At 34.7% G+C, this 19,852-nt stretch overlaps 1 pseudogene; it reads left to right on the plus strand.

Annotated features, from left to right (window-relative positions):
• Window positions 1-14,317: 14,317 nt before the first annotated feature.
• Window positions 14,318-19,317, plus strand: LOC126588319 (uncharacterized; annotated as a pseudogene).
• The last annotated feature ends 535 nt before the right edge of the window (window positions 19,318-19,852 follow it).

Raw genomic sequence — 19,852 nt, forward strand, 5'->3', positions numbered from 1 at the left:
TATAATTGGTTAGTTTCTCATGAACTTTAATTTTAGCCGAATATGTACTTCCCTGAACGTTTATAATTGGTCGGTTCCTAGCAAGGTCTAAAATATCGATATTATCCCGATATTTCCATCGAAATTTCCGTGTTTTTGGACTACTGATATTTCCGATATCATCGATATTTTAGACCTTGATAGGAACTCTATGTGGTACTAAGTCACTCATGTGTCTTACCATGCAATGCATAAAGTGTAAAATATTGTACTAATTCATTATGTATAAATGATTATGGTGTGTTTAAACTTCTTTCATTAATTACTACATATTTTCTACACTCACAATGTTTGCCAGCTTGCTATATAATCAACTTAAATCAGTTAAATCCATCATGCAATGCATTTCCTTCCAATTTTTTGTGATAAACTAATAGATAATTGACTAAATAAACATCTTGCAAAGTTTCAATAAAAATTTCCAAGTTTTTCTTACAATTTCCGTGGTTTTTATTCAATTTTTATCGATATCAATAATATCCTGATATTTTCATCGAAATTTTCGTGTTTTTGGACTACCGATATTTCCGATATCACCGATATTTTATACCTTGGTTCCTAGTAATGCATTTATTACGATGAGTAATTATTTTTCTTATTTTGAATTTGAGTCTTCATTTGAAATAGATGAATCGAGATGGTCATGTGAATCAAGTCACATGGAAGGTTAATTAAATGGCATCACAACCAAAACATGTTGCTGAAAAAGCAAGACCATGGAGAAGATTCTTAGTTGTCCACGTCAAGGTCTAAAATATCGATGATATCGGAAATATCGGTAGTCCAAAAACACGGAAATTTCGATGGAAATATCGGGATATTATCGATATCGATAAAAATTGAATAAAAACTACGGAAATTGCAAGAAAAACTTGGAAATTTTTATTCAAACTTTGCAGGATGTTTATTTAGTCAATTATCTATTAGTTTATCACAAAAAAATTGAAAGGAAATGCATTGCATGATGGATTTAACTGATTTAAGTTGATTATATAGCGAGCTGGCAAACATTGTGAGTGTAGAAAATAAGTAGTAATTAATGAAAGAAGTTTAAACACACCATAATCATTTATATATAATGAATTAGTACAATATTTTACACTTTATACATTGCATGGTAAGATACATGAGTGACTTAGTACCACATAGAGTTCCTATCAAGGTCTAAAATATCGATGATATCGGAAATATCAGTAGTCCAAAAACACGGAAATTTTGATGGAAATATCGGAATAATATTGATATTTTAGACCTTGGTCCACATTAAGGAGAAAATTCAAACAAAAAGTGTATGGAGTAAACTAGCGAAAGAGAAGAAGAAGAAAAAAAATAATATGGTGTCGAGGTTATGGATAAAATTACCTTTTTACCTTCAAACAATTGCCATGTGTCGTGCCCATGACCAAGATAGATATTAAATTAGATGAAAAATTCTAAAATCTAATGCTAGGGGGAAAGTTGGCCAATTGTAAAGTTCTAAGGGGTAATCGGCTAAAATTAAAGTTAAAAGGAAAATTTATCAATTATAAAAGTTTAGGAAAGTTAGACTAAAATTAAAATTCAAGGGAGAAATTAACAGCTTTTTACAAGTTTGGAGGAAATCGACAAATACCTTTAGTTTCCTTAATGAAAATGATACAGCTCCTTCTACAAGTCATCATCATGAAAGTATCATTTGTTGGGAACCTCCCCCGATTCTTTTGTGAAGTTAAATTTTGATGGCTCAGTTAGATTTCAAAATCAAACTACGGTTTTACGATCAAAGACTCTCGTGGTCTGCTTTTATATGCAGATGCTTAAAACACGGGTGATACATATGTTCTTATTACTGAAGGTCCGGCCTTACTTGATGGTCTTCAGTGTGCTTGGTGATAGGTTTTTACCGCCTACACAAATAGGGTTAAAATCACACAAAATATTTGCAAGAATACAAGGATGTTGTAGTATAGATGTTCATGCAAGGTCATTCTCCACAAGGACTATTTCAATAATTTATGTAAAAACAATTCCTATTTAATTACTTAAAATTAAAAATTGAGAAAGGAGATTCTAAATTTGGGTAATATTAAAAATGAATTTTAATTAAAACAAATAGTAAATTTTCCCAAAACTAATACGATAAAAGAAAAGAGTTTTAAATACCAATTTATAAAAGCACTAGGATTCCACCATCACCTAGCAATCCTATGTATTTTTACTAATTACTTATGAACTACACATGCCACTTTGAAGGTTAGGTTTTCCTAATATATATTCTACTTGGAACCTCCAGCATAGAACATATATCTAACATGCAATCCGTCCAGACATTCGGATCAAATATGAATATGAGAGACTCATTATGTTTTATGAAAGCCCTTTGAAAAACCATGAAACCCTTAAGATGTGTGATAACTCATATATTTCATACATTTATACCATTCATTCCTAGTCCCTTTATGATATTTTTGAGTTAAATTAGTTGTATTTTACCGTCTTTTGTGTTAATGTGCAGCTAATCGTATTTTAGAGCTCAATTGAGGACAGATAAGGCAAAATAGTGCTAAAAGTGGAGAATTGAATAAGGATGCTGATGTAGACAAAGAATTAAAAGTGGAAACTGAATATGTGATGAATATGGCCCTTTTAAGAGACCAATAACAGCAAAAAACGTCTGAAATAAATGCTCCATTACTGGGATGTCTTGGCATTCTATAACAGCCTCTTTAACCTTATAAAACAGAGAGTTTCAACCACTTTTACAAAAGCTCCCCCTTGGGGTCGCCCAAAGCTTGCTCTCTTCTTTTTCTTTAGCTTTTCTTCCAGAAACAAAATCCTTTCTCCATTCACCATTAGCAGCCACCAAAGAAACCACGCAACCGTGCTGTTCTTGGAGAAGTTCAATATCATAATTGCTTCAAGGAGGTTTCTTCTATGAACTTTAATTTCACTCATGTTGTTCTTGATATTAATATATTCTGTAATCATGTTGTGTAATTAAGTTCATAGCTGGGGATTTCGATGTAGCCTTGCAAAATTATTCTATGTTATTAAGTTAAAGTATTAAATTCATCAATCTGTTTTCTTGTTTCATTCACTGATTTCATAGTTCAATTTGTTTGTTTATCTTAATGTTTGATCACCTTTAGGGTTTCTTACAGATTATTTGATCAAGGTTATAGTACACAGCATGCTTAATCTTGGTAGACATGTGAATGAATGAAGAAACTGCTATGCATACATCCTGCCATGTGATTTATTTGGTTCTTTGAAGTTTTCTTGTTCTTAATGGATTCTTATTTGGTAATCTAAGTTGAACATCACAACTAGATTGCAGATTAGGAGTACTTGATCACAACCACACATCAAATGGATGATCATAAATGAGTAAAATAAACCCTAGTTGCAGATTGGAGAGTTGAATGTATTTTGACTTAATTTTCATGGAATTGGCTTGTAATGGTGAAATCAGTATCCCTATTTCCGTTCCCATCGTTTCTGAATCAATCTATCATTCATCTCTATCTTGTTTTGCATTTTAAGTTACTTTAGCTGTCAAAACAAAAATCTAAATTCAGTTTTCATTTTAATTGCTTAGTTAGGGTTCACATAAAGCAAGTAATTTGTAAAGTTCTAATTAGTCCATGTGGTTCGAAACCTTACTTGTGCCATTATACTATCCTTATATTTGAACTTGAAAGGAACACAATAACGTGGTGTTCATCCTAAGTGAAATTACAATTATATATTAATCACAAGACACCATCATCAATTTCAAGGAACCTTCCGACCAAAATTGCATCAAATTACTTTTCTAAAGACCCTAATGGTGATCAAGCATTAAGACAATTAGATAGTTTTAAATGGTGATTAATAATTCAAAGCATGCATACAATCAATCATGAGCAATTAAATAAAAATTACATATTCATGCTAAGGCTCAAGGCTTCGCCCTAGCAAAACGAATTAGTTACGCATATTCATAATTAAAATCATAGAGAATATTATTATAATGAATAAGAATGACAACACCTTAAAGTAAAAATCTGAAATCCTTCCAAAACCTTAGCCAATTTCTCACTGTCTCCAAATTTGCATAAAAGAACATAGCCCATAAAACCATATATCCCTCCTAGACATCGCACAATCCTAAAAACCAAGTCTTTTATTCCAACTAGGAGACTAAATAATAATAAAATATCTTAGAAAATAAAGTCCTACTTAAACTAGGAGAATCTGCCAAGTAATCGTACAACCACGTTTTTGCCTCAAACATCCTCCAAATCCGGGCCATGATAGCTCGTTTTGAAGATCGGAACGTTCTGAACACATCTCCAAAAGTCCAGGAACCCATCAGAGGTCATCTTAGACTCCAAAAACCAAGGTTATAAAAAAATGCTAGTCCTTAGTGGAGCGGCGAGTTGGGACCTAGCGCTTAAGCGGCTAGGCAGGCACTTAGGTGAATTAGGCGGATTTAGGTAAATCTATTGTATTTCGTGTAAATAAGAGTGTGTTTATACTTAAAATATATATAATTTCATCATAAACTAGAAAATAGAATGACATATATATTATGAAGTATTGGAACATAATAAAAATATGGGAAGCAAACATATAATGTGTGTTTATTTAAGTGTTCAATAAGTCTTTTACAATTTATTGGAAAAAGTAAAATGCTAAAGTAAAGTTATCTATTTTCTATCTAAGTGAGTTGCAACCTAGGCAGGTGTCTAGGTGAGTTTGGGTGGGCTAGGCGGGCGCCTCAACAGGTCTAAGCATCATTTCTTAATTTTCAAACGCCTAGGCATTAATCGGAGATGTGGCTAGCCGCCTAGCGCCTAGGCAGGGATTTTTAGAACAATGGTTTTTATGTTTTTGTCTCTCATTGATATGTCTAAAAACTTGTAGAGTTCCTTGAAATATAGTTAAAGTTTTGATCTCTATATATAAAGTTCCCAAATAATTACATAATATATTATTTAATAGTGGAGTGGGTAATTGTTTTTATTATAATTTATAACATATAAGCCCAAGTTGTCACAGCCCGTCCCGAAATAAATTATCGATGACGTGAATTGATTATTTTACCCTCGGATGTGAGCGTTGTGGTGTGTTATGCATGTAAATGGTGGTCCAAACTTGCATTTCCCTAATTTTTGGAACAAAAATTGGAAATTGGTTTTGTGGTTTTGGTTGGTGACCACGTGGACCACTCTCACACATAAACTCTTTCTCTCACTTCTCTCCCGTGCTCTCTCACCCTCAGACTCACTCTCTCTCCTTCCCTCACGTATAGACCAACGTTAAATCTAGAAGGAAGCTTGCAGATCGAGGGTTTAAAGGACACCATCATGTTCCTGAGGCTCATACAAGTAGAATGGTACTATTTTTAGGTAAGAACACATTCGAAAACCCTAGTTTTTCTTGATCTCCAATTATGGTACTATTAATGCAAACGTAAAATCTCATGTTTTTGGAGATTTCAAGCTCATAGGTAGCTTAAGGAGGTCCTCACAAGGCTAGGAGTGGTTCGTTTGAAGATTTTGGACGTCGGAATAGTGAGATTCGACGAGTTGCAGTTGGCCGGAATATCGAGGAGTTTTCCGACGAATCCCGTGGGTTTTAGGACTCGTAAAAGGTATTGTTTTGTTCGTCTTGATGAGATCTTCAAAATGGTTCAAATTTCATAAAGTTATTAGCTAGTTTTCTCTATGTGCTTTAAATAACGTTTTTTTAGTTAATTCGCATATAAGTGAGACTTATCCCGAGGACGAGCGCAATCAAGGGCGACTCGGGGGCTACGACCCTTCGACATACCAGTGAGTGGGCTTTTGGTTTTCAGTATATATTTATATACTTGATATTTTCCCAAAAAATGCGTTTAAATGAAAGTATGCCTTGAATGCCATGCGTATAAATTTATATTTAGTATATGAGTTGAATTGTTTGCATATATACATAATTGTGGTGTTGTGGATGCTTAGGTAAGTACCAGGTGAGTTATGTTTTGTTATGAGAATTAATGATTAATGGCATGTGGTTGAATAACGTTGAGCTCATAAAATTGCACCTAGGGTGATTGTGATTTAACCAGAGATATGACATAGGCCTGTCTATAATGTCACATCCCACACCATATGCTCACATCGGATCCAATTTAGGTGCCCAGTCTTGTTGTATAGACCATTATAAATGGTTCCGACTCGTAGGTAACTAGTGATTTATCCCCAGCTATTATAAGAGAGTAGTATTGAGCATAATTATATTACACCCAGTATTGTCGTACAGACCTTTTCATTGGTTCTGACCCGTGTGCAATATAGTGCCGTATAGGTCATTGTAGTGACTCCGACTAGATTGACTTTTGAACTATGAATTCAGCTGTATAGACTTCCATAGAGGTTCCGGCTAATATGTTATTTTCCATGAATTTATTCTCACCTGAATTACTTACTCTGTTATATCTTGGCATGGCATACTTATGATTATGAATATGTGAAGCATGATTTGAATTGATATATTTACATATATATTTATGTATATGCTTATATTCTATTTATGGAAAAATTATACATGTTTTACGGGGAGGGGTTAGAAATGTTGAGAAATGAAATGGTTTTGTAAAACATTTGTTTTTGCCCCACTCACGTTTTCTATTTTGCGCCCTTCCAGGTTTTAGGTTGTCTTGCTGTTGGTGGTGTGCGAGGATTTCGGCGGTTCTGACATAATAAAATAATTGTAGGACATCTTATGGTACTGTATAACTAGTACTTGTCCTACTGGACTGCACCTAGACTTTCTATGCTCTGATTAGGAGTAATTACATTTGTATCACACTCCTAACACTTCATGTTTATTAGTACACTCTAGTAGCTTTCGGTTTTTATTTATTCATATAAATATTATCTTTATTGCTTCCGCACTATGTACATGGTTATGTCACACTCACGTGACGGCCAACATGCCTTTATCCCGGTCGGGGTGTGTCACAAGTAGTGGATATCAATCAGATAAGGGGAGTTGGTCTTGACGCCTTGAAAATTGGGGGGCTTTTATTTTGGGGTGTCCTATTTTCTCTTCCTCCGCTTCTTCTTCGATTGCTCCACCTAATTCTCTATCGTCTTCTCCGCCTAATTCCCCATCTTCTTGCCCTACAAAATTTCCCAAAATCTAGTCTAGCGTAGCAAAGATCCTCGAAAACGTTGCCAACTCCGGCGAAAAAATCCGAAGAGTCCAAGTCAAATTTTTCGTTTTTTTTTTCTTCATCAATTGCACTATTATTCTGATTCCTTTTACTGGTCTCTCTATCTCACTCTCTCTTCCCTCACACTCTCTCACTCTCTCTCTCTTTCATATTTTATGTTGTCGCCCTCATCTTCTACACGGTGTAGTGAAACAGCGACATATAATTTTTTAACAGAACCGCCTAGTCCGCCGCCGAGGCCGCCTAGCTTGCTGCCAAGGCCGCCTAGACACTGCCTAATACCCTTGCAGATTTATTGAACGTTTTTGGAAAAATCACGGCCGTGGTCCAATGCCCAACTCCTAGGCACCGCTTAGGCAACTGCCTTGACCACGTTTTAGAACACTGCCAAAAATGCAATTCAAGCCCAAAATGTCAATTTTCCAACATTGCGCATTACTCCTTTATTCTATCGCCAGAAAATTACCGCTTGGTAGAAAATTTCTAAATTTTGACACGATCAAGCCAAGTGACTCACAAACGTCCTCCAACTAAAATTACTCCAAAATTCATCCATTTGATCATATTTTGCTCCAGATGAAGTCGAAAGTCCTATATTAAAAATACAATTCAAAGTATCAAAATTATTTCAAAATAATAACCAAATATACTAAGAATAGGGTTAAATATGTAATATAAAATCTACTCATCACTTGGCAGGAGGGGTTCAATAAAATTCATGTAGAAGGAGAGATGACTCTAAAGCTCTCATTGATTCAATTATGCGGAACTGTGCAATTCCGTGGCGTATCAAAACGATCTTGACTAATATATGCTTGCTCGCTCTTTTGATGATATTCGGTTCAAGCATATCTTTCGTGAAGCGAATCGAATTTTGTGGCGGACGCAATTGTAGCCAAAGAACATGTTACAAATGATTTACAAATTTGGTGTAATGTATTGCCTCTTGGTGCTTTGTATGCCTGGTAGTATCTAGTAGGTGTTGTTGTGGCTTCTCTTTATAATTTTATTCTTTCTTCTGGAAAAGTAACAAACTTAACTTTAACTTTAGCTGTATGAAATTATTAAACGTTCGAACCGAGGTTGTGAACCGAAGCATTATTTTAGCATGTCCATAACGGCCCCAACTGTTATCAACATGAAATAATAAGCCTTCAAGCCAAGACAGCAATTAATTGTGCAAATTTATGTCGCAATCATATGTATTTACACCTTCAACCCTAATCTCTATACCAAACGTACGTTTTAAAGTTTGTGTGGACTTGTAATTCATTCCAGTACGTCACATGGTGTTCCCATAACATACAATAAGCTAATTCAGTGTAAATTAGCTCATCCCACCCTATTAACAATTTCCATACTTTACCTTTTCGCACCCAAGTCAACCCCAATTCCAACCATACATGCACGTAGTAGATAAAAAAGAAACTAAAGCACATCGTTTTGAAAGTTCATCGTTTCCTCACCTTAACCTAGAGATTGGGAACCATATACAAAAGTAATGGCATATATGTTGACGTAATTATACATGACAACCTAGTTAAAGTTAACTAACTAGCTAACACTTAATTACAACTTGATATTACAATAATGTATAACTTGTCATTAAGCGCACGCACCTTATATGTAAAAGAAGAATGAAAAATATGAACCTAGCATGGAATATATGAAAAAACAACGTTAATAGTGTTGGAAAAAGAGGGTCTAATTGCTATATTAAATCACATGAAAAATTAAGAAATAATTCATGAAACATATATCACAATAATGCATGCACAAGTAACCAATGTTAAATGAATATGATATAATAGATTAGAAAAACCTAGAAAATACGGTCGAGGCAAGTGTTGGACACTTTGTCCTTAAGACAAGTTTACGTCCCACTACAGTGCTAATGGTTGATCGGCGCATGTCTCCTAACAGACAACGACTACGTCCTTGTAATAGTAGTACTCTAAATCACAAGGCTCCATGAACCACGATTGTATTGAAAACTCTCTCATATGAACTCAATGAGACTCTCTAATATTTAATGCCTATATATATATATGTATGATGAAATGTTGTTATGTGATTATAGGGGGCTTCCCTATTTATAGAATGTGAGATACATTTTTAGAAAGCATGTGACTATTCATGAAGAGTCAAAAGTTGCAACTCTTCATTTGATTAGACATATATTTATATCAAAATGCTCCACTTCTAATTTCCATTAAATTAATAAATTTAATATAATAATATTATTATTAAATTTTCCAACAAATAGATGGCTGGCTAATATTTATATAAGGAGTAATTAGGTTTTCATCCTTATTTTTACTACTCTATTGATTAAAACCTTATTACTTTTCAATTTTTGATCAAGGTCCTTTGTATTAATAATATCATTAATTATTTCAATAATAAAATATTTTTTATTTCTAAATATATTCATTTAATATTAAAAATGTTACAATTAGTATATTTATATTTATGGCTAAATTTTTTATCATATATTTTTATTTTTAGTTTGTACCCATTTTTAATTTGCAACCCTTTTTTAATTTGTACCAATTTTCCTTTCAATTTTAATTTGTACCCATATATTAATTTCTTTTTGTGCCCATATTTTTTAAAGTTTTATTTGTATTGTACCCATATTTTTTTATTTATTTGTACCCATTTTTATTTTTGCTAAATGTACCCATGTTTTGATACAATAATGTTTTGGTTATTTTTTATGAATGTACCCATGTTTACACACACACACACAATAGTATATTTATATTTTAATATTTTTAATCCCACAAATTATGTTTTTTATTTAAAATCTCATTACTATAAACAACTATAAATTTTAATTTTTAATTTAAAAAATATAGTAACGTACATAGAAATAAATTATCAATTAATTTTAGGGACTTTGATCAAAAATTGAAAACCAACAAAGTTTCAGTCAAAGATTATTCATAACTAAGGACCGCATCCAAAGTCTCCCTTTATATAATCTATATCTGTGTGTGTGTGTGATGACCAAACAATATGATGAGGGCTTGGTATAAGCAACATCTATGCAACTTCCAAGAAGCAGAAGAAGAAACTGTCCAGAAAATGATGAGCGCTGGACCTGGGCCCTCGGCACTTTTGGTTGGCTGCTTCTTCCCTTTCCTGGAAGTCCTCCCTCCGTTTCCTCCTTTCGCTTTTTGTCTAATTGCTAGCCACTTCGGACAATAATGTACATGTACTTATCAATAGGTTTCCTGTTTGCATGGAAATTAATATATTGGTGATGAAATTTAGATATTATCCATTTTCCTATCCAATTTCATGCATGCATGATAAGTACGGCAGGCTCTGTTTGCATATATGTCCATTTGTGTTAGGGTTTGGATGGTGATGAGATGTGAGAGCAAGGTATTCATGTGGATGGATGGATCTAGCTGAGTGATCATGATGTGCATGAATGTTTACTTTGATTATTCGGAATCCATGTAGCTTGTAAATTCAATTAGTACATTCAGGGCACGTTTGTTTGGACTCTTTAAGTTTCATTGGATTGGACTGCCCTAGATAGGAATTCTAGCATGTGTTTGGCGCAAACAAAGACTATCTTTAATGACGTTAACTTGGACTCGCTCCGACTAAAACCTTCACTAGTTGTTCTTAGACCATCTTCAACCCTTGGGCTCAAACCTAAAATTTTTAGCCCATAAAATTTGGGTTTTAACCTAGAAACAGATTTTCTGCTTCAACCCTTATGACCTAAATTTTTTAGCATGAGATGATTAGAGAATAAATTTAGGCTAATTTTTTCTTTTAAAGTAATTTTTAAAAAAAAAATTATGTACACTATCATAATTTAATTTTATAAATATCTTAACCTAAAAATATTTAAATTCCAATAAATATTGAAAAATCACTAAATTTGAGTGAATTTTGAGTTAAATAAATTTTTTAATTATTTTAGCCCGTTGGATCAAAATTTGGGCTGTTAGATTTTATTGTATTCGATCTCAACCGTTGGATTTAATAAATCTTAAGAGACATGCCCATATGAGTGGGGTCCCACTGGTGTTGCCCACACCATTTGCTAGGCTAAATCCTGGAGGGAATTTGGCTTTTGTTTGGCTTTTACCTTTTAACCCACACATTTAGAATGGTTTGGGTTAGGTTGGGTTGGGTTGGGAAATAAAACTTAAAAAATAGCATTTAGCCAGGGTTAGTTTTGGTCTCAGCGAGGCTCGTCCAAAATTGGAGGATTGCTAATCCCGTCTCTAGCGCCTGCGTCATCTGGCGTCGTCGACCCCATCATCCCGCAAACCCAATCACCACTCCTTTGTACATGAGCTGCAGCCCCCTTCTCCAGCCACCAAATCAGATTAAAGCTTCAATTTGAAGATTAAAGCTTATAAATCCCAAATACAAAAAACACCAAATCCTGCGATAAACCCAGAAAATTATTACCTTGGGTGTAATGCTCTTCTCCAGAAATCCATAGGCATAAACTACATCGAATTTGGAGATGTAAATCATACATTATATTAGAAACTTGATTTGGGATTTTTGAGTAAAAGAGATAGCTTTCTCTTCTTTGAGAAACAAAAAGAAATACTTGTTGGTCTTTGGATCCAAATGAAATCAGGTGTATAATCGGCTTCTTCCTTTGAAAAGAAAACATGGAGAAAAAGGGGAGAAAAAAAGAGACGGGAGAGAGACGGTTGGCTGGAGAAAAAGGGGTAGAAAACAAGGGAGAGAGAATGGAGACAGTGGAAAGGAAGCAAAAATGTTAGACCTTTCGAGAGAAAGGAAGAAATTTCCTAAAAGAAAAATAAATTAATGATAAAATGTTAATTGATATGAATAAATTAATATAATATTAGAATTTATTAATTATTGTGTTTTTTAGTTCGATACTATATCAAACACTTCACTAACTCAGTCTAGATTAGTCTAGTCTAAGTCAAACTAATTTAATCCCTAAAACTAATCTAATCTGAGATAGTCCGATGTAACAAACGCACTCTCACTGCATATTAACTAAATAGTGAAATAGAAAATACACGCCACCAAACTAGGTTTTATAAAAGAACTCTTCCGAGTGTTAAAAAAGACGACTAATGTCCTAAAAAGACTCCCAACTTCTCGTGCTCTGCCCACAAACGTTTCTTCCGGTTGCCATTTTGAGAGTCGGTGACATTCTTGCTCAGTGTTCATCATTGTTTCTCCGGTTTTTATCATCGCTTTTTGTTGTTTTCGTTCCCTTAATTTTCCACTCATCCTAACTTCTTGTTGTCCCTTTTCAAATCCAAACAACCATCACCCCACGTCTCTTCCCTCTACCTCTCATCCTCATAATCCATAACCACCACAACCCTTGCTCAGATCTACGAGCGATAAACTAAAGATGGATGCCAAATTCTTTTTTTTTCTTCACCATCCATGACCGGCATGCCAGATTTTCTCGAGTGTTGCGGCTTCTGTCAAAGCAATGGTTCACATATCCCCTTAGCCTCCCTTTCACCTGTTACTAGTTTTGTATATAATTGTAGGAGTTGGTGAAGGTGGTTTGGATCCGATAACTTTCTCTTGAGGGCGCACCTAATGACAAAATATGATTGTGGTGTACTTCTAGTTGCAGGTTTGTAATTTTTATGTTGTGCTGCCTTGCTCGAATTGACTAGTCGGTTATTTTCTCCAAATTAGGTGTTTTGGTGGTTGTTGATAAGTCAAGACGACATTTGTTTTAGAGTTTTTATCATATATTGTTCATGAAATTGGCTGGTCTCATCATCAAGATAGTTCTTAAAATTGAAAATCAATTAATATAGCTTTTAAAAATGGATATTGTAAATCAATATGGTCTTTTTGTCATAATTCGGTCGAAATTTCTGTTATGTGCTAATGTGGCATATAACTAGGTTCCATAAAGTCTAATTAAATATTACATGGAATTAAAAATATTTAAATAATCAATTTTTTTATATAATTTAAAACTAAAAATAAAATGATGAACAGTTATGTTCTTCGCCTCCCCAATTCAAAACCTTCATTGCCTTTTAAGTTTTCGGGATTTCAGAGATCCTTCACACTTTGGATAAGATTTTCGCTGCTAGAGTCCACCACATGGTCAACCCCCAATTGCTTCAAATACTCCACCTTCTCAGCTTCCCTGCAAATCCCAACAACACAAGTTACACAACCCCTCAAGGCCAACTAGTCCAGCTGCACGAAGAACTAGCAATATCTATATCAACCCTTTACAAAATTCATAAATTATCAAAAGTTTATGGCTCATCTTCCATTACAAAAGCCAAACCAGTCACGATCTTTATTCCGGTCGCCGACATCGCCTTTTCTTCCTCCGTCACCACCACTGCCTTCTCTTCCTCACGGGAACTCACTGACAACTCAAACCCCGAATTCCCCTGGGGATTTTCAGCGAGTAATTCTGATGGGGGTGTGTTGGTGGGGGATTGGATTTTTAAGGGGTATATTGTTGTCTATTTCTCTTTCATGGCGGATTCACCGCGCGTTCCATGTCCAGTGGTGGTGATGCAATCTTGGAACCATGGCACAAGCTTTTGTAGCTCTCTGCTGCTCTGGTTATGTTGGTGGGCTTTTGCCCTTTAATGAAGTTCGTGTAAAGAAAAATCTATATAATTGAAATCAGATAAAAATATAATGAAATTTAACCCAAATTGAAAAAAAATTGCAATGAGAATAGCTATCAAAAATTGGAGTTGGAATTAGATATGTAGAGCCGGATTTAAGCCAAAAAGATGACGATTGTTGTTTGGTGGCTGGGTTAGGGATGGGCAAAATACCCATGGGTATGGGTAATCGCGGTTACCCGTCAATTTAAACTTAATGGTTATGGTTATTGTTAACCGTTTAAACAAATAAACGGTTATGGGTATAACCGTTTATCCATGAAATTTAAATGGACGGTTATGGGTATTATCCGCGGTTATAACGGGTATCCATCGGTTATGGGTAATATTCATGGTTATAACGGGTATCCATTTACCCATTTAATTTAATATATGTAAAGTTAAAAAAAAAAAAATTAAAAACCTCAGAGTTACAACTTACAACTCTGTCACTCTCTTTCTCCGCCTCTCGACTTCATCACTCTATCTCTCCGTCGCTCTCTCTCTCTCCGTCCGTCACTCTCTCTCTCCGTCACTCTCTCTCTCCGTCGCTCTCTCTTTGCGCCTCTCTCCGTCGCTCTCTCTCTGCGCCTCTCTCTCCGTCGCTCTCTCTCTGCACCTCTCGACTTCGACTCGACCAGGCGACCTCGCTCAGACAACCTCACCACCCTCAGACAACTCCTCACCTCAGAATCCGGGACATCAGGTAAATTTAATTTAGGGTTTGAGATTTTGGAAATGTACTACTGAATTTAGTATTACTGAATTTAGTTCTAGGGTTTGAGATTTTGGTTCTCCAGTTTGTATCTTTGCTATGTATTACTGAATTTAGTAGAGTAATTATGTGCTCACATATCTTTATTCAACTCTTATTACTCTACAGGCTTTTAAATTTTGCCTAGGACTATTTGGTATTGTTTTGTTTGAATGAAATGTAGCATATGAACTTTCTGTTTATTAATATTATTATCATTGATATCATTTGGTTTCTGTTGTTTGGGTGAAGAATGTGGGTGAGACCGTTTATATAATGTGAGATTAGTTTAATTCAGTTAAGAAGTCAGGGGTTAGCTTGTACTCTGGAGCCAAGTATTCATCATAGGTGGGGATGAGGAGTTTGTGTGCAGCTACCATATAGGGTAGCTGACTCATACAGCACCTTCTTGTATGAGCCATATCAAATCCTCTCAATCTGTTGATGTTCGATTGAGGAGATTTGTTTGTTGCTAGATTCACATTTTGCATGTCATCTTAGTCTTATTCATATCACTGGTGCCACAAGTGAAGATCTCGAGCTAAAGTTGCCACCATTGTGAAGATCAATCCTTGTGTATAAGCTGCTCCTTTAGTATAACTTGGAATTTAAGTTTTTGTGCGTGCGATTCTTTGTATGAACTTGTTTTCTACCAGTGGATGGAGATCCCTAGAGTTTTTGTGCGTGTGATTCTCTGTATGAAATTTTCAGGTACAATCCTTGTGTGTGACTAACACCTCTTTTAACCTTAACCGTTGTTGGAAATATTTAGTTAAATGATTTTTTTAATCTTGGATGTATATCATAATGCAGAGTTCATTTGTCTCTGACGTCTGTATGGTTTGTTCATGCTTGACTGTGATATTGTGACTAGTCAAGTTCATGTCTGTTATTAAATATATGTATGGTTTTTCTTGTGTATTTGAGTTATTTTGGGGTGGCTTTGGATAGAAATGGTTACTATGTTATCCATTATTACATATTATTGCAGCGATTTCGCCTGATGCTACTTACAATTGGCATCAAAGAGTCAGCTCTTAACATACATATCATCACTGGAAACTTGTTGGTATTAGGTGAATCTTACCATGAAACGTGATAGAGTTGTTGGTTCCTGCAATGCACCTTCACAAAGTATAACCCAAATAGTATATTGACCTTGGGTTTTTCTTTTGTTCAATTGCTTTCCTGTTTTTCTTTTGTTGTCAATATATGTCAACAATCTGTGATAATTTATATATGCTAATAAATAATAAATGCAATAGAAACTAACAGAATATAAACTAAAATATGAATTATAAAACAGACAACTTGAAGATCGAGGCTTGCGTACCGCAATGTCCTTGAAACAGAAATTTCGTCCCTACTCTGTGCTTGTAGTTCTACGGACGTCTGCTTCACCAGGATTCAACGATCAAGTTAAAATTCCAGCACTGGAAAATTTAACTTCTGGCGAATTTAGTGTGGTTCTCTTAGTAAGAAGGTTTATGAATGTAGAAGATGAAGTTTATTATTTCTGTGTTCTAAATGCTATGCAGATGTATGTATATATAGCAGATAGATGCCTGTTTGCAACAGGTATGAGAATGGGGTGTGACTGTTGGGAGACATCTCTTCAGAAGGGTGCTTTGCTATGTGTTCAGAAAGAACTCTAAGACTTCATCTGAAAGGATGAGTCTTTTCATAAAAAATAATTAATTAATTAAATTCGAATTTAATTAAAAAATAATTAAGTAAATCCGAAAAATAATTAATTAAATAATTTAATTATTAGTGCCCAAGAGCCCCAAGGCCCAAGGCCCATCTTTTGACAATTAAATATATATTAATTATATATTAATTATAATTAATTATATATTAATTACCAATTAATTATTACATCCCAAAGCCCAACCCCAAGGGTGAGCCCAATTTTAGTCTCCAGGCCTATTACTCCAATCACTTTCTTTAAAGGACAAAACCTTATAAAGTGATAAAATCTTTTGGGAATGGCCAATGTGGGACAAGGAAATTTCTACTCAAACTACTCAAATTTCCAACATCTTTTATATTCTGAACTCTATATCTTCATTTTTTGTGGCAAGATGGAGACTCAAAGCGAGAACCAAGCTATTGAACCAATTAATCTTGATCAAGAATTGGACCTAAGTGAATCAAGCTTTGATGACAGTGGTAGGAAGAGAAAAAGAACCTCAGTTGTCTGGCAGCATTTTGAGGAAAAAAGTTTTTGTGGGGAGGTGAAGGCTGTCTGTAACCATTATAAAGCTAGGCTAGCATCGGGCTCCACTGTTGGTACTTCATCTTTACTTTCACATGTTAGAACATGTCCTGTATTGAAGACAAAGAAAAAGAGTCCAGTTATAACCGGTGATGGGTCTGTTAAACATGGTGCATATAGTTTTGATGAAGGTAATGCTAGGAAAGAGCTAGCTTATATGATTATCTTACATGAGTATCCTTTATCTATGGTGGACCACTTGGGTTTTAAGAGGTTTTGCAATTCATTGCAACCCTTATTTAAGGTTATTTCTAGAAGTACTATCAAGAGGGATATTATGAAAGTATTTGAATGTGAAAAGGGAGAGACCATGAAGTTGTTGCAAATGAACAAGAGTAAAATTGCAATCACGACTGACATGTGGACTTCAAGTAATCAGAAGAGAGGGTTTATGGCTATCACTTCTCATTTTATCGATGCTTCGTGGACGCTTCAAAGTCGAATTCTAAGTTAATTTATCGAACTAATACCATATCTTTGTAATATGTCTTGTTTTGTTCTGTTGGCTGTTTTGTTCTTCACTTTCTTGCGTTAGCTTTCATGCTTTTGACTAAGTTTGTAATATGTCTTGTTCTGTTCTGTTGGCTGTTTTGTTCTGTTGGCTGTTTTATTGCCTAGCACATCATGTTACTCTGAGTTATGATAATTAAGTGGTGTTTTATATCAGGTTTGCATATGTTCCATGCCCACATAATGCCGAGACACTTTCTGCTATAATGATAGATTGCTTATCAGAGTGGAATATTGATGGTAAGTTGTCTGCTCTCACAGTAGATAATTGCTCTACAAATGATGCCATGATTGAGGATATAGTGACATATTGCAAGCTTTCACTTGTGTTAAACGGAGAATTATTTCATATGCGTTGTTGTGCTCACATACTTAATTTGATAGTTAAGGATGGATTGGATGTGATTAGGGATAGTATTGAGACTATTCGGAATAGTGTTGCATATTGGTCTGGGACAGCAAAAAGAGAGGAAAAATTTGTTGAGATAGCTCAACAAATGAAAATTAAGTTCTCTAGGAAGTTAGTCCTTGATTGTAAAACTAGGTGGAACTCGACGTATGTGATGCTTACCACTGCATTGGTATATAAAGATGTATTTCCTCGTTTAAAACAGCGTGAGCCTTCATATAAAAATGTTCCAAGTGAAGAAGATTGGGCGAAGACTAACATGATTGCTGAAAAGTTGGAGATCTTTCACCAAGTGACTGAGTTATTTTCTGGGATCAAATATCCCACATCAAATCTTTATTTTCCAAATGTGTGTCAGATTAGGATTGCAATCTGTAAGTGGCTTGAGTCTGACCATGTTGAAGTTAAGTTAATGGCAACAAAGATGTCAATCAAGTTTGAAAAGTATTGGCATAAAATTCATGGTGCTATGGCAATTGCAGCTATTCTGGATCCAAGGTTCAAGATGAAATTGATCGAGTATTATTTTCCTCTTATTTATAAAGAGAATGCTCCATCAGAAATTGAGAAAGTCTTTGACTTGGCTGTTAAGTTGGTCAAAGAGTATGAATTGAAGCATAGACCTGGTCATCGGTCTTCTGAATCTTCTTCTTTGACTGATTTTCCATCACAGTCATTTGATTTCAGAGTTGGTGATCCTTTAACATCTTATGACCAGTTTGTTATGGATTCTACCATCGGTAATGAACAATCTGACTTAGACCTATATTTGGGGGAGAAAGTCTTGCCTAGGACTCAAGATTTTGATATATTGTCGTGGTGGAAGACAAATGGGATTAAATATCCTATTTTGCATCAGATAGCTCGAGATATTTTGGCTATTCCTGTATCTACAGTAGCTTCAGAGTCTTCATTTAGTACTGGTGGTAGGATTATTAGTCCACACCGTAGCCGACTTCATTCAAGCACGGTGGAAGCACTCATGTGTTCTCGAGACTGGTTGTGGGGTCAGATGCGAGGTACTTACTGTAAAATTTCATATAAATTATGTATATGTTCAAAATTTTACTATTTTAGCCTAATTTTAATTTTTATTATTGAACCAGCTTCAAACTCTACTCGTGTTGAAGATTCTTCATTCGGTGATGATACTGATGTGAATGTGGTAAAAACTAATCTTTATTTTTATTTTTTACTTTGGAGTTATTGGTGATGCTCATTCAATTTATGCATACTAATTCAATTATACATTTCTTTTGTAGGCCTCTTTTGGTGACAACGAGTCGATGATACTTTGTGATTGAACGTGTTCGAAACACAGATTTCAATTAGATGAAATTATATGAAATAATAGAGGGTTAACTCAGTTTTGTGATGAATTAGATGAAATTTGGTTGGTTTCGTATGGTTGTTTTTTGTTATCAGAAACACAGATTTATGAGCTGTTGCTAAAGGGTTTGTTGCTTTAAAAATCATTCGGGAATTCAGAAATAAAAAAGCTCTACTTTTACTCTTCCTTTAGGCTCAATTTTCTCAGGTTCCTGAACTTTCATATTTTATTGGTTGCTATACAGAATAAAAAAAATTGATTGGTTGCTTTACAGAAAAATATCGTTCGGAAACTATTATTTCAATTATTGGAATTATACGAGGACTTAAATGATTAAAATAGGGAAATGTATGCTAAAATGTACTTATAACGGTGTTTAATTGTCAGAAAATAAAAATTATGACAAATTTTTCTTTTGTAATTTTCAAATTGTTAAAAAAATAATGTAGACGGGAGAAAAAAAAGGGTAAATGGGTAAAAAAAGGATAAACGGGCGAAAAAATGGGTAAACGGGTAAATGGTTATAGTTATGGTTAAATGGGTAAATGGTTATGGGTAAATGGGTACACGGTTATGGGTATGGATAACCGTTTATAAACGGTTATGGTTATGGGTATAACCATTTATGTAATTACCCAACGGGTAAACGGTTATGCGGGTATGAACATAAACGGTTATGGGTAAAATAACCGCGGTTACCCGCTCGCATAACCATTGCCC

This window comes from Malus sylvestris, chromosome 11 (assembly GCF_916048215.2).
Source record: "Malus sylvestris chromosome 11, drMalSylv7.2, whole genome shotgun sequence".
Lineage (NCBI taxonomy): Eukaryota > Viridiplantae > Streptophyta > Magnoliopsida > Rosales > Rosaceae > Malus > Malus sylvestris.